Genomic DNA, 15495 nt, shown 5'->3' with positions numbered 1-15495 from the left:
GAGATCCTCCCTTCTGGGAGTGCCTTCCTTTCCTCCCCAGTGAAAGAAGGAAGTTAGCTCTTTATATTTTTACAGAATACAGTGAACATAAATAAATAAAGCAGAGAAGCTGGAACTACCTGGTGGTGATGATAACAGCACCTGGGCTGTGATTTAATGCCTTTAGTAAGCACAGCATGACCGTGCATTGTGTTCAGGGGTGTAGTATTGACTTGTTTGGCCTAACGTAATATTGCCTCAAGAAATTCCAGCCACTGAATTAGGGTAAGATCTAGACTTCCTGTCAAAAAGAAATTCAGTTAGTCAAAACTTTCCAGATGAGATGCTAAGATGATAATAACCATCCTGATTAATGTCAGCTGACAAGAGCAGTGCACAGAATATTTTCTTTCTCTACCCTTATCAGTCATTGTGTGCAAGATTTCTCCTTTTCCCCCCTGTAGTCTTTGCTTTTGTTTCACAGAGCAAAGTGGAGAACCTGGTATGTCATCTTTCCTTTTTAAAGGTCTGTGTAGATGTTTAGGCTTTGATGATGACTCTTCTGGTCTTTCCTGGAAGATGTGCTGAGGACTGAGGGATGTGATCCTCACTTCATGCAATTTTGCTCCTGTTTAACTACTCTCTGCTTTAGGTTATCTGTCTGTGAAACATGCACATGATGGAACCTACCTTGAATAATCTTTACTTAAAGAACCAGCAAGGATGTATTTGTCAGTAGGGAACAGGTTAATTTTGTTCAATGTCTTTGACAAAGAGGTTTTTAAGCCTGGACCAGGATGAAATGCAGGGTGCATTTTGAACATTATACTAGTAAGCACTGCAAGTACAGCTGAATCCCAGCCTGAAATACGACTGCTCCTCTTTTTCTGTGCAGTGACTCATGCAAGTTCATTTAAGTATCCTCATGGATAAGTCTTAATAGGGCCTTTGCTTCTCTGGACCCAGACTTGATCCAGGGCAGCACCTGAGAGCTCAGACATGGTACTTTATTAGCCAAACACCTGGTCTCTCATTGCTGCTGAAAAGCAAAATCCCAGTGGCAGATTTGAAACTCGGATTATTTCCCATCTGGATCTGTACTCAAGTGTCAATGGGTCTGCCTTCCAGTGGGAATTACTGTTGTTATATATTTTAACATAGGTATTAAAGTGATGAGTGTTCTTGTGTCTGAAATGTTTGCTCTTGTGACATTTATTTTGTATTAGCCTAGGTGAAGAACTGTAAACCAGATCTTGGGATCAAACAAAAGATGTTACGTGCTTTTGCCTTGAGTGTGGACGATGTGAGCCTTTGTACTGACTCAAAGGAATGTCATTATTAACAGTAAATATCTTCACAGTATCACAGTATCGCTTAGGTTGGAAAGGACCTCGAGGATCATCGAGTCCAACCTATCAACACAGACCCCATGCCTAGACCATGGCACCAAGTGCCATGTCCAATCTCCCCTTAAACGCCTCCAGGGTCGATGACTCAACCACCTCCCTGGGCAGCCCGTTCCAATGCCGAATGACTCGCTCGGTGAAGAACTTCCTCCTCACCTCGAGTCTAAACCTCCCCTGGCGCAGCTTGAGACTGTGTCCCCTTGTTCTGGTGCTGGTAGCCTGGGAGAAGAGGCCAACCCCTTCCTGGCTACAACCACCTTTCAGGTAGTTGTAGAGGGCAATAAGGTCACCCCTGAGCCTCCTCTTCTCCAGGCTAAACAATCCCAGCTCCCTCAGCCTCTCCTCATAGGGCTTGTGCTCAAGGCCTCTCCCCAGCCTTGTTGCCCTTCTCTGGACACGCTCAAGTGTTTCGATGTCCTTCCTAAACTGAGGGGCCCAGAACTGGACACAGTACTCAACGTGCGGCCTAACCAAAACAGAGTACAGGGGCACTGTGACCTCCCTGCTCCTGCTGGCCACACTATTCCTAATGCAGGCCAGGATGCCATTGGCCCTCCTGGCCACCTGGGCACACTGTTGGCTCATATTCAGGTGGCTGTCGACCAGCACACCCAGGTCCCTCTCTGTTTGGGAGCTCTCCAGCCACTCCAACCCCAGCCCGTAGCTCTGCATGGGATTGCCGTAGCCAAAGTGCAGCACCCAGTTTTCCTCTTTTCCAAAGTAACTGGTCCATGCAGGAGCTGATTTCTCTTGTGACCCTTAGGTGAGTGCAGCAAGAGATGTTTTATGCTCCGAGAATGGAAAGCAGATGAAGACCTGGATGTTTGCAAACCTGCACTAACTTCAGATAATGTTTCTAGTTGCTTCCAGACTTGCAGATGGAGTGAGTTTATCAAAGAAAAACTCCTCACCGAGATCAAGGAGACCAGTGGGAGTAATTTCCTGTGGGTGAATCCTGATTCAGTATCCATCTGAACTGGAAAATGTTGGGGGCTCAGGCTGTGGTGGTGGAGATTTACTCTTCAAGGGCTAAATCCAGAGATCAAAGAGTAGAGCCTGCTGCTAGCCTGCGATGAGTGGCTGTGAAAATAGGTTTGGAAACATATGTCTAGTGCCTGGTAAACAAGTGTCTACCTTGAACAAAACAAGGATTGCCACACTTGCCAGCTTTGCTGGTGATGCCTGTGGGATGAGTGGGCATGAGAGTTTCAAGTGATCCCTCTCTTTCAGGAGCAATCTCTCTGAAGTTAATAGTGAACAACATTGGGATAGAGTAAGAAATCCCTGCTGCTGCTTCTGCTGCATTTTTTGTTTGTGGATAAAGGCATTTAATTAACCAAGCATATAATTCCACCCCTTTTTGAATTACACATACTGAGCATCTTGATGCAGGTATGGAAAAGTAGATTTGGTTGTGCCAATTTTAAACATCAGTCGTATTATTTTGGATAGTGGCAATGTTAGACTACGTGTCTAATCTCTTCTCCATTAGGGTCTCACTTTTATTTAGACTTTAAAACTGTATTCAAATGAGGCTTTGACCGAAACTGAATCACTATACACTTGAAAGCTGAAGAGCTTATCAGGCATCTGATAATGTTTTCAGGATTTCCCCAGATTAGACCGCGGAGTGTACAGACAGGAAGCTGAAGTATTGAACGCCTGACCAGAGCTTCCTCCAGTGCAAGAGTGGGGGTTTCTCTAGCTTGAATCTTTAGCTCTACATGCATGGTCTGAGCCTTGAAATCTAAAAGATAAAAAGCCCCCAGATCTCCTAGCTGGGTCCCCTGAGCAAGGCGAATAGACCACTGAATTTAAACCCTGCTTGTAAGGTCAGCAAAACAGTTCTCACCTCTCCCTGCTGTTATGTTACCTTCCTGGCTCTTTATCAACCAGGGAATCAGAAAGGGACTTTCCAGAGCTATAAACATGTGAGCTGAAGAGATGGAATGAACCCACATGCAAATGAGTTTAGATTCCCTTCCCTTTATAAAGTTGAAATGTTTTTGAGAGAGACACAGATCCTCCAGGATGTGGGTGTCAGAGATGGTTACCTTGGACTGGCTGTATCTGTCTCCCTGCTGCCTGTCTGCCTTTCTGCGTGTCTGTCTTTCCATTGTAGACAACAAAGCGGAGTGATGTGAAGTAGAAAATGAGAAATGCAAACCTGTGGTGATTGAAGAGAAGAAGGAAAATCAAAGACAAAAAGCTGAAGAATGGGGAAAAAGATAAAATAAAATGAATGTTGGGGATTCCACTGTGAGTAAGAGCTGAAAAAAACCTGTAAGCTGATTTATTACATGTTTGTCTTCTGCCTGAGATTCACTATGCTTTATATACATGAAAGGTAAATTGCCCACTCAAGACTGAATCAAAATACCAAATCCTTTCTCAATTCCTTCAGCTTTAAACCAGAGTAATTCTGTCAGCTTCAGTGGATTTAAGTTTTGTAAACAGCAGCAGAATTGAGATCAAGTGGTTGAAATAATTTGGAGTTATATTTATGCTAAAGCAATGAGAAATTTTGAGTGACTTTTAAACAGTTTTCTGTCAGGAAATCTGCACTTTTTTCTAATGCTTTTCTTCACTGAGTAGGAATTTTTTACTGCTGTCCTTCCAGCACTGATATTCCTTTATTCTGAATCCAGGGACAATTCAGAAACAAGGAGTGGTGGTAGCATTGTGTTCATGGATATTCTCCTTGCATTATCATTTGTGATACATTCATTTTGTCTTTCAAATCTGTATCTTAACTTAGTTAAACAATAACTACTTATATACAGTGAGAGGATGTGAGTTGCTTGATGCCACTGATATTGAAAGTACAGTGTTTGGTTGCAGCTGAGGTTGACTGGCTCTACCTGATTTTCTTTCACATTGATCCTTTACTTTTACAAAGGTGGTTTATTTATTTTTATCCTTGATGTGCACTGAACCTATCCAGACATCCAAAAGTTTAGTTTTCAGCATGGGAAAAAAGTGATGGAGGAAATGCCACAGTTTCTGTGGTGGAATTTCCAGCAAACTCCCTGCTGGGTTGGACCCAGCAGGTTGCAGAGATGGGTTTCTGCGGTCTGCAGGTTAAGGCAGCTCCCATCTCTCCAGCTATTAACCTGATTACAGACAGGCAGATGCTTTATTCTCTTTTTTTTCTGGGTAGTTTGCTTGCTGGAAAATGCAGTGTTGAGTTAACTGAAATTATTTACAAAGCTCAGCTGAGCGCAGCAAATAGTATTGGGTAAATAAGCCAAAAGTAAAACTATTTTAACAGTTTTCAGAGTTAAGCTTTATTTGTGTTCTTTAAACATATTGCTTAATTACTCTAATTCATTTTGTACCCAAAATGAAGGTGTTTTGTCTTCAGAAAATAATAATAATAATAATAATAATAATAATAATAATAATAATAATAATAATAATAATAATAATAATAATAATAAAACAATCATTCCAGGTTCACCCAAGGGATATTTTTCTTTTGCCTTACTCTTATTTGTTTGTTTGCTTTGGCTAGTGGATGAAAAAAATGGCTAACTGCTATAGCTTTGGGGCAGACCATTACTGGGACCAGCTATATTTCGCAGTCATCTGGTGGAATGTTGAGATTTTATTTTCTGTGGGAAATTATAATGAAAAATTGAATTATTTTGGTTGATAAAAATGTAGACTTCAATGTCTTCTTATTGGTCAGAGGAAAGTATCTTTTGCCCATAACTAAAAAAAAGAAAAAGTTACTTTTCATTAGTGAAATAAATTTTGTAGTTTATTTTTGATCTAATTCCTTAATTTCATGAACAAGATTTCAGATCTTCTCTCTTCTGCAGCTTTTCAGGTATCTATATTCCATCTCAATTTACTTCAGAGATGAGACTTCATACATGCTTAAAACAGTTTTGCTGTTGGAAAAGCAGAGCTAGAGCCCCTGGAAGAATGGGAGTTTGAGGATTGATGTGGTGGCAGGACAAGGGCCTGAGGTTGCAGTGGAGACTCTTTTGCAAGACAGAGGTTTCAAATATGTCCGAGACTGCTTGTGACCTTCTTGGGGGGGATTCATTAAGGGGAAAAAAAATAATTCAAAGCTGTATTTAGTCCATTACTGGAGACTGGATGTCCAAGTCCATACTGGCAAGTCTAGTGATCTTCTGTTAAAATTCTGTGCACGCATCAAAGATTGTCTTTACTTCTCACTGCAGTCAGTTATAGTCAACATACTTGACTAAATATTCTACATGTGATTACGTTGACTCTAAATAGCACCTCAAATTATTCTTTTGAAAAGCAGTTCTGGTGCACTCAAGAGGAACAAGATTTAGAATCCTGAATAGGATGCAAGCATATCCAAGAGGAAGGCAGCATCAGGTCCCTGCAGGCTGGCTGTGTCAGCATTTCTCAGCCTTTTCCAATGGAGCCCCATTGAAACAAAGATCTTGGAGCATTTCACATGCCTGTAAAGGAGCCGTCTGCACCTGCAGGCAATCCCTGGCAGCATTCAGAGACTGGCTCCCAGCTCTGTCTGCCTGCACTTGTGCATCACTGCCAACTGTGTGGGGATAGACGTGCATTTCTTCATCTTCTAAATGAGATTGTTCATGGACTACTTTCTGGTGTCTGACAGCAGTTGTCCACAGCCCACAGGCTGGGTAATGCTATCTAAATATAGCTTGCAGGGGCTAGGGTGCCTTAACCAAGACAAAATTCATTGCTCTCAGACTAGTCTAGTAACTGTTGTGTACCTTTGTCCAAATCATCCACGGCCAGTTTCCACAGTACTTGAGCTGTTTCATTACCCCAATCTTGGGCCAATTATTTCAGTGAATTAATATTGAATCAGACCAGGTAGCTGTTGAAAGTTTGTTTGCTGTTCATAGACTACCTTGTTTTCAATAACCAGGGTTTAGATACAATGTAAAATAGAAATACAGTCATCTTTTATATGTCAAACATTTATATATTGAACCAGTTTGAAGGAAAAAAAATAATCTTGGGTTCTAATGGGTCCCTGACATTACACTTATTTATTACAAAGTGCTTTTCCAAATCAACTCCTTGTTGGGTGATTGTCACATTCCATTTTGAATAGTGGGCAGGTTACACAAAGGTAATTGATTGATGTTTTCCTGTTTGGTTTTTTGACTGTTTATACAGAGTCTAACTGGTTTGGATTGGTAATGTACAATATAGCAGTTGTGTAGTGACAAATGCTGTATATAGCAGTGTACTTTCAGCAGCTGAAACATGGCCAGTTCTTTTAAGTTATTAAAAAGGTGGAAATTGGAAAGGAACAGGAACAGGTCATCTGCTCTCTCCTGTTTAGTTTTTTTTACTCTCTTCCTATACTTTGGGGGTTTAGATCACATCTGAAACATATGGATTAGCCAGTTGTTTTGTGCTCACTTCATTCTGCTACATTTATCAGGAACTGGTTCAGATGAACAATTCATCTTACTTCAGCCTGTGTGTCACCTTCAGCATCTGCCATGGGTATCGAGATCAGACATCCTGATCAAGGGAGGAAGGATTACTGGGTTTGGAGAGAGCTCCATATTCAAAGAGTTAGGCCTTGTCCTGCATCCTCATTATTAGTCAGCTGGTATGAAAATTCTTGTTTGTTTGGAGTAAAAATCTATTGCTTAAATTATAAAGAAAAGATAGAGATGGAGTTTCACAGAGCTGCAAGAGCTTTTAACTTCTCCATTCTCATTACCTTTAATTAGCACACGGAAAACTGGCTTCCCTGCTATCCCTCCTGCTTCTTACAACATCTGGGCACTGTTAATACAGCTGTTACTACAGTTGTGTCAGCATGCCTTCGATTGCTGGTGTTCCTCTACACTGAGAATATATAAAAGAAGTAGTTATGGAGCCCATAATTATTTTGGTATTTTTCAATAGCAAAAACTTGCTGAACTTGTCCTCAGGGCTGTGACTTGTTATGGCTTACTATGAGTATAACTGAAACTATACCATATTATAGCTATGCTGTAGGCATATGCTGCAAAGATTCCTAAAAATAATACTTGGAAGTCTTTATTATTATTATTGATGATGATATATAAAATAACATTTTCATTACTCACTTTGCCATGTCATGTTTTAACCAGCTGTAATATATGTAGAGGGTCAACTAAGTGTGAATGTATGTTTTTCTTAGTGATTTATGCCTGGGATGTATTTTGCCCTGTATTTTTAATTCAAGTGAGTGAAAGTACACAAAATCCATCAGTAAGTTTTTGGTCAGAAAAATGAAATGGAATGTGCAATCATTTTTATCATTAATGAAAGAAAATGGTCTGTTGCACACAGTGCATGTTTTTGGAAAATGTGATTAAAATGGAGACAACAGAATTGAACCTCCAGCTAAGCAGAGTGGAATAATTCTACAGGAAAGGAAATTGAATGGTTGTTATTCGTGACATAGACATTGGCAGCAGGAGAAGAACTACTGCTGGAAATTAAAAATGCATCCAAGAAACTGGGAGTTGCAGAAATCATAACTGGGAGCAAATGCACTTGCTTTTGCCAAGCCCAGAACATGTGCTTGGGCTAAATACTGATTCATCATCAGATGTGAATGCTTTTTTTTTCCTAGTAGAAATTAACAGTTTAGTTTTTTCTTTAAAAACTATTTTCTTTCACTCTCTTTTTTATTTTTTCTTCTTTTTTTCCTTTTTTTTAAGGGGTGAAAATAAAAGTGTCTCTACAGAGACACTGGGCTACAGCTGCTGGGCTGAAGGCATTACGGACCTGATGCATTTGTCACCCTGTGTTGCTCAGGAGAAGGAATACCTACAGGCAGTTCGCCATCTGACATTGCCAAAGGCCTTCAGTGATGTGGTGAGAAGCTGGGATGTAATCTTGGAGCAGGGTGCACTTAGCACCAGGGTAGCTATGTCTGATGTGAACTGTTTGATACTGGCAGAGTTTAGCTCAAGAACAAAGCTTAGATGGGCTTTTTCTTTAAGCCTTCACTGAAACTTTGGTCTTGGATTTTTCAGTGGTGAACATCATCTTTATTACAGGATGATCAGAGGGCTGGAACACCTCTCCTATGAGGACAGACTGAAGGAGTTGGGGCTGTTCAGTCTGCAGAAGAGAAGGCTCCGAGGGGACCTAATTGTGGCCTTCCAGTATCTGAAAGGGGCCTACAGGAAGGCTGGGGAAGGACTTCTCAGGATCTCAGGTAGTGCTAGGACTAGGGGGAATGGAATGAAGCTGGAGGTGGGGAGATTCAGGCTAGATGTGAGGAGGAGGTTCTTCACCATGAGAGTGGTGAGACCCTGGAATGCGTTGTCCAGGGAGGTGGTCGAGGCCCCGTCCCTGGGGGTGTTTAAGAGCAGGCTGGATGAGGCTCTGTCCAGCCTGATCTAGTGTGGGGTGTCCCTGCCCATGGCAGGGGGGTTGGAACTAGATGATCCTTGTGGTCCCTTCCAACCCTGAATGAAACTATGAAACTATAAGTATCACAGTATAACTTAGGTTAGAAAGGACCTTGAGGATCATCGAAGCAAGGGAAGATGAATAGCTTCTCTGTATGTGAACACCTATCTGTAAACATGTATATTAGTTTTACTGAAAGAGATTAACAATATTTAAGGTGTGTTAGGTATGGACAGTTTTCTGCCTTGTACCTAAGCAATGGAGTTGAGACTTTCTTGTTGAACCTTAATTTGTGAGCAGAGCTGCTCTGCTGTCGGTAGGAATGATGGAAGATGACCTGGTCACTGTAAAAAGGGCTTGATTGGTTTTGCTGTGGTGCAGCCTTGAGTGGGGACAAGGTAGGCTCCCCAGGGCCCAGCACACCATGCAGCTCCCATAGAGCAGTGAGCCATGGAAGACATTTGAATTACTGTGGAGAGCAAGGGAGGGAGGCTGCCTGCCCTGGGCTGAGTGTGGACAGACAGGCCAGGGTGAGCACTCAGCCCAGCTCGGGGGATGCTGGGGACACTTCTTCTGCAGGAAAGTTCAGGAAATGTAGAAAAGAGGGAAAGTCAAAGAAATGAGGAAATTTTAAATGAAGAAGACCTTAAAGGTCAGGCAGGAGTTTTATAAAGCAATGGTCTAGGTTTTAAGTGTTGAGATGGGGTTTCATCACAGCAGAAATGCCCACTAACCAGTGCTCTACCAGCAAACATGCAGGTGGCTGTGAGGTCATTCTGCAGCTGCACCTGGCAGTGCTGTCACAGGGGATGAAGAGATCTGCCCAGCAAGCAAACAGCCCTGTGCTCTGCAGAGCATGCAGCCCACGGTCCCACTTCCGACACACTCAGCTCTCACACTCTGCAACACACCACACAAGTTTTAACCTGAATGCTTCTGCTGAGTTTGAGTGCATGGCTGCCTCTGGTGTCACTGTGGTCCTTTATCTGTGTAAGTTTTCAATTTTTTTTTTAAATCTCAAGATGACTTCATCTTCAATTTTGCCCTCTTGTTTCAACTAACCAAATGTCAGTGTGGCTGTGAGATATGTATTTTTCCACTAACTGTGGGGGAAAATGTATTTAACTAAATAAGGGTGAAGAAGACACATTGTGCTCCTAATGAAATGTGACCATATTCATATTTTATTTCAAGTTCCCCATCGTTGCTAATTAATTACCACCCATGATGAGCTCATTTGAATAGTATGTGGATTTCATGTGAAGCTGCAGTAGATCATTGACTGGTTAAGAAGCATTAAAATCTCACTTTTCAGTTGTGTCTTCAGACAAATGTGGATGTGGTATTAAAAAGAAAGGTGGTAATGGCAACACAGAGAATAAAAATAGAGCATGATAAGGAAAATACTGAGAATTTACACATTCCATTAACTTGATGGCTTTAGGATCTTTATGTTCTTTTCCTGTTATAACATATTTTATTCAAAAGGAAACTTGTGGAAGGATAGTCTTCAGGCACTTAACATTACTTAATCACTTTAAAAAGGTTTGCCTTTTGGTGTAGCAGTAAAACTTTATATGATGATTGCCTATTAAGTATCTGTCCTGTAGGAATAGTCAATTCTGGTGTAAAAAGATCTCCAAGCTATGAGGTGGTTACTGACCTTGCTGGAATAAGAAAAAATAATGATTTCTTTTTCCAAAAGTAGATTTATGGCTTGTTGAAAAGACTTGCCTCCTCACTGCTCTTGCAAAGGCAGAACAATATCATTTTATGGGCTGTCTTCTTGTTTGCAAATGCATTAATTTAATCCTTGAGTAAATGAGTTCTCAAAGGGAAGGGGCCACTGCAGAAGTGACACTGAAAGGATAGAGGATGGCACATGTGAAATTGATAAAGGCTCAAAGCAGAACATGGCTGGAACTGGCATCGTGTTTTTTTAAGATTAGAGAGAGCTAATGCACTGCGACGACATTAAACTCGGCAGGCAAATTGAGAGAGAGAGTTTGACCTTTTCTCCTGCTTAGTTAAAAAAACCTTCTAAAGCCAACTTACCTTGACAATGGCTGTGGAATGAGGATGAGCCAGTCCATATCTGCATGGGAGGGATTTCACTAAAGCAGGGGGTCTACTGCTGGAGAGCTGAGCTGAGCTGTCCTCCTTAGGGAGACCTTTGGGACAGGTCCGTCCCAAAGTTCTGGAAGAGTGGAGCTGCTGGCCCCAGTAGGTGTTGCAGGTTCCCAACTCTGACATAGTAATCTCAAATCATATTCATCTGTGTCCCCCTCTTGGGAATGTTTGCTCTCCATGCTGATCTCCCTGGAAGGGGGCAGTTAAGCAGACACTCACCCACAAAACAAGAGAAGTGAGTTTAGCTTCCCATGAGCACCAGGATGGGGAGCACCTCATGCTGTATCCCAATGCTCAACTGTCCTCCTGGCCTGGGTGGGGGCTGCTTTGCTAGGACCACCAGCTGGCTAGCTGAGAGCTACTCTAGGTCTATTTACTGTGTTTTATAGAGGGACATTAAGTTTGTGGGGTTTTTTTATCATTAGCATGCCTCATGGTGCAATGTGAAAGTGCTAAAGTTGGGTGTCCCCAGCAGTGCATGCTGACCATGGTGGTGCCCAGGCAGTGCCATCTCCTCCCAGGTACTTTACAGAAATGCTGTGCACTTGATGCAGGTTGGGGGACTGTCCCAAAGGCTGGGCACTTCCATCATTTTTTCTTCCTGAACTGTTGTCTGTTTTACCATGCAACCTGATCTGGTGGAGAACGTCCCTGCTCACTGCAGGGGTGTTGGACTAATTGAGGAAACACTACTCAAGTGACCAATCAGAAAAATCAAACAAGCAAAATTTAGAATAGAATAAACCAGGTTGGAAGAGACCTTCAAGATCGTGTCCAACCTATTATCCAACACCACCCAACCAACTAACCCATGCAACCAAGCACCCTGTCAAGTCTCCTCCTGAACACCTCCAGTGATGGTGACTCCACCAGGGTGTCCTATTTCAGAGTTGCAGATAAAACTGTGTCTTATTTGAGGACCTCCACACAACCTTACTTTCATTAATTTGGTTGTCTTTTCCTATAACAGAAATCTCACTGAGTGCCCCACTGAGGCGGATCAGTGGGACTGAACTGGGCTGTGGACACTACAAGACAGCTTTTTTTCGCAAAACTGTTTATTCCCTCCCAGCAAGAGAAGTAGTTAAAGAAGCATATTTTTAATCTCTGTTGTTTGGTTGGCTGGTTCAACAGCCTAAGAAAACAATTAGAGCTGAGAAGACATAGGCGCACTGTTGGAGGCCACACAGCGGAGCTGTTGGATATCCTGCCAAAACAACGTGCTCTGCGCTGAGCCTCTGCTGGTTTGGCTGCATGTGTCACTAATTTAGCTGAAAGAGTGGCACTGGGTGTTATCAAGAGTTGTTCCTTGCAATTTTCCTAGATGTTTGTTGTTCACTTGAGATGAGGGTTTTAGGGATGAATTTAAGAGCAGGTTTCTAGTTAAATGAAATGATTTAGAAAACTCGATAGTAATAGCTCTAGGAAAGGCTGTGCAAAGAAAAAGGTTTTCATATCCACTCAGTGCTGGCTGTGCAGTCACCAGTACCTCTGCCTTCAGCCTGACTAGGGAGCTTTATCTGCTTTGGACTCCTGCCAGGGCTGGGCAACCTTTTGTTTGTAATAAATTGAGATTTATTTTTTTTCTATTAAAAACATATTGGAAATATTTTGCAGCCTGGCATCAAATTACTTTCTCAGGGAAAAGCTAGAAACTCCTTGATGCTTTTTAATTTTCAGTCAATGCTTTTATTAAAAACAACAACAACAAAAAAAAAAGAAATAAAAATGGTGCTTATTCATAATTCAGGAACAGCAATGCTAAACCAAAATAATTCATTCCCTTTGAACCGTTCTGTTAAGGAAATGTATTTAAATTTAGTTTTAAAGGCTAAAAGATTTAATCTGAATTCTCCTTGACCTCCAAATATTGTGTTTCAGACCAAATATTTCTTTTAATTGAACCCAAAGGGATTTTTTTGGTGATGTCTTATCTCACTGGAACATAATTATTTTCTTTTTCATATCTTCCAAATCTGAATATTTTTTTTTCATAGCTAACCCCACTGTTTGTACATGGTGTTGTGCAGACATAACATCTAATGTAGACATGAATACATAAGCCAAGATCCTATCCAACCTATTTATCATAGTATCATAGTATCAGTCAGGGTTGGAAGGGACCACAAGGATCATCTAGTTTCAACCCCCCTGCCATGGGCAGGGCAGGGACACCCCACACTAGATCAGGCTGGCCAGAGCCTCATCCAGCCTGGGCTTAAACACCTCCAGGGACAGGGCCTCAACCACCTCCCTGGACAACCCATTCCAGGGCTTCACCACTCTCATGGTGAAGAACCTCCTCCTCACATCCAGCCTGAATCTCCCCACCTCCAGCTATTTTTCTTCAAAAATTTCAAGGTTGGGATGTGAAGTTCAATGAAACTTGTGACTTCTCTCAGGTTTGTCAGAAGCAATGAGGTGTTCCTGTCTGAGATGTCAGCTTTGATCTTAAGTGCGTTTGAACAGTATTTATCTGTAGCTCAGACCTCATGCCCTTGGGTGAGATTGTCACCCTGGGATGAGATTGTCACATCAGACAAAGTTATGTCAAGGGACAACTGTGCAGCTGTAATACTGAAGGCTTCTGCTTGTCTTTTTGCCACCCTGACTCTGATGACTCTGAAGGGCTTCACCAGTGTCAGATTTCCTCCTTTTGATCTTCTGGATGGATTATTTTGTTAGCAAAGATTGCTCTGTGACTCTGAAAGATTTTACCTCTCTCTCTGTGACATAGTAAAAAAAAGAAAGGGAAGGTAATTTATACCTTACCTTTTTGAAATTCTCAAAGGCTTCCAGAAAAGTGCAAAATGTTTTACTGTTATACTTCTTGGCTATAAATTTCATTTTTTATTACTAAGAATACTGCTATGTGTTAGGGGATATTCTGTCTGTGTGTGTGGCCAGTTTTGGTGCCAAAAGAAAATACAAAATAGCCTATTTTTCAATATATATGTCCTCAAGCCATTATTCTGAATCTGACCTACAGTCTGAGTAGAGCTGCTTTGGCTGCAGTGAAGGTTTCACTCTTCTGTTTTACAGCACCTGGAAGAAGGCCAGGCACTGAAGAGCGCAAGCAGGAGTATGAGATACTGCTGTGTGTCAGGACAGCCTTAAAATGGATGTCATGTATTCTCAGCTTTGAGAACTGAATTCCATGGGTTGTAATTGAATCTGCTGTCAGACCCATGGGGCTCAGTTCTTCAGCTTGGATATTTCTGTCTTCACATGCACAGGCGATCAAAGAAGCACTTGATCATTCGCCGACTCTTTCGGATGATAGCAGCAAGCAGGAGAGAAAGAATAACTGATGTGAATCATTTTTACAGGGAGGTTTCGTTGCAAAGGCCAGGCTCTCTCATGTTAAATAGCTATATCCTGATTGAATCTTTTCTTAGCTGATGGGCTCTGTGTTGCTGCTCACTGTTTAATTCACTCTGCTCTTTCCTCTTAGCTTTATCAAAGTTACATATAAATCTCATAGACATTGTTGACTGACTGATGGGGCCCAAATACTGCAAAGCAGTGCAGTGCTCCTAACAGCAGCTGTGGTGAGTGAGACACTGGAACTCTTTGGTCTGAAAGGCGGCTTTGCCAATGGACAATCTGCTGTGACCTCCTCTGTCTGGTACTGCTGCTGTACAGATGTTTTGCTTTGGGTTATGGCAAATACCTATTTTCAGAAAAACATTAGTAATAACAATCTTGCTTGTGGCTGTAAAGAGCATGCATTTGCAGCAGCCACCAGCAGCTTTACATAAAGAGAGATTTGATTTCCTGAAGATGGCAATGTACTCCTAAAGTGTTTGGATTAGGAAGCTTCCAGTGTAATCAGTGACGGCAATGTGTATGTGTTTGTAGGCAGCACAGGCATCCCCTTACAGGGGGATTCATTCAAGTCACAGTCTGATGGGTTTTTTTTGGAAGGGTCTATGTGCAAATTTTTCATTCTGGTTTCAGGAAAATAATACCTGTGGCCTTTAAGCATGTAAAGAGTTACCAGTGATCTTTCCACTTCTTCCCTGCAATAACACCACCTTCCTAAATTGCATTTTCCTAACACAGTAAAGTGGATCATGCACTGATGTTATCCCTGTGGTGCAATGCTCTTAAAAACATAGAGATATTAAAATCCCACAGGTGCAAAAGCAGCGTGTTCGGCTAAGTAGTTTTAAACTGTCAGATGCCTTTTATTCTGACAATGTATTTACACTAAAAATAATCTGCTGTATTCACTGTTGCCTGTGGATACAGATGTACCTTCATACTGATGTGCTTTTCATATACATTTTTATTCTAGGAGTTGAAGAGTTTCTTTGTGGCTGTCTGAAAGGTATTGTGCTCACTAGTCTAGAAATCAGTTCTTGGAAGAGCTCACCAGTTCCGCCAGCTCCTACTGTGGGAATATTCATTACACAAGAGGAAGAAATGCACAAAGCAAAGGATGATCCTGAAGTTTACTTTTTTTATTTTCATCTATCATCCCTGTCAGAGAAAGGGAATTAGATTTGAGGTTGGAATTAGCAAAATCTGCAAAAGAAGAGAGAGTGACAGACCAGTTTTACAAGATGTCTACCACAGGCAGTGTGGTGGATATTAGATG

General features: G+C 41.7%; 1 long non-coding RNA gene across 2 annotated transcripts; it reads left to right on the top strand.

Annotated features, from left to right (window-relative positions):
• Nucleotides 1-3417: 3417 nt before the first annotated feature.
• On the top strand, nt 3418-14007 carry LOC137445868 (uncharacterized). 2 transcript variants are annotated; one of them, XR_010988512.1, is made up of 3 exons: nt 3418-3644; nt 8063-8219; nt 13935-14007. It is a non-coding gene; the product is annotated as an uncharacterized lncRNA (long non-coding RNA). The 2 variants fall into 2 exon arrangements; XR_010988513.1 differs by lacking the exon at nt 13935-14007 and adding an exon at nt 8405-8602.
• The last annotated feature ends 1488 nt before the right edge of the window (nt 14008-15495 follow it).

The sequence above is a fragment of the Melanerpes formicivorus genome, unplaced genomic scaffold, assembly GCF_026170545.1.
Source record: "Melanerpes formicivorus ecotype bairdi unplaced genomic scaffold, bMelFor1.0.p_v2 SCAF_2, whole genome shotgun sequence".
In the NCBI taxonomy this organism is placed as follows: Eukaryota; Metazoa; Chordata; class Aves; order Piciformes; family Picidae; genus Melanerpes; species Melanerpes formicivorus.
The sequence above is the reverse complement of the archived record's forward strand: the minus strand, read 5'-3'. Positions and strand labels throughout refer to the sequence as shown.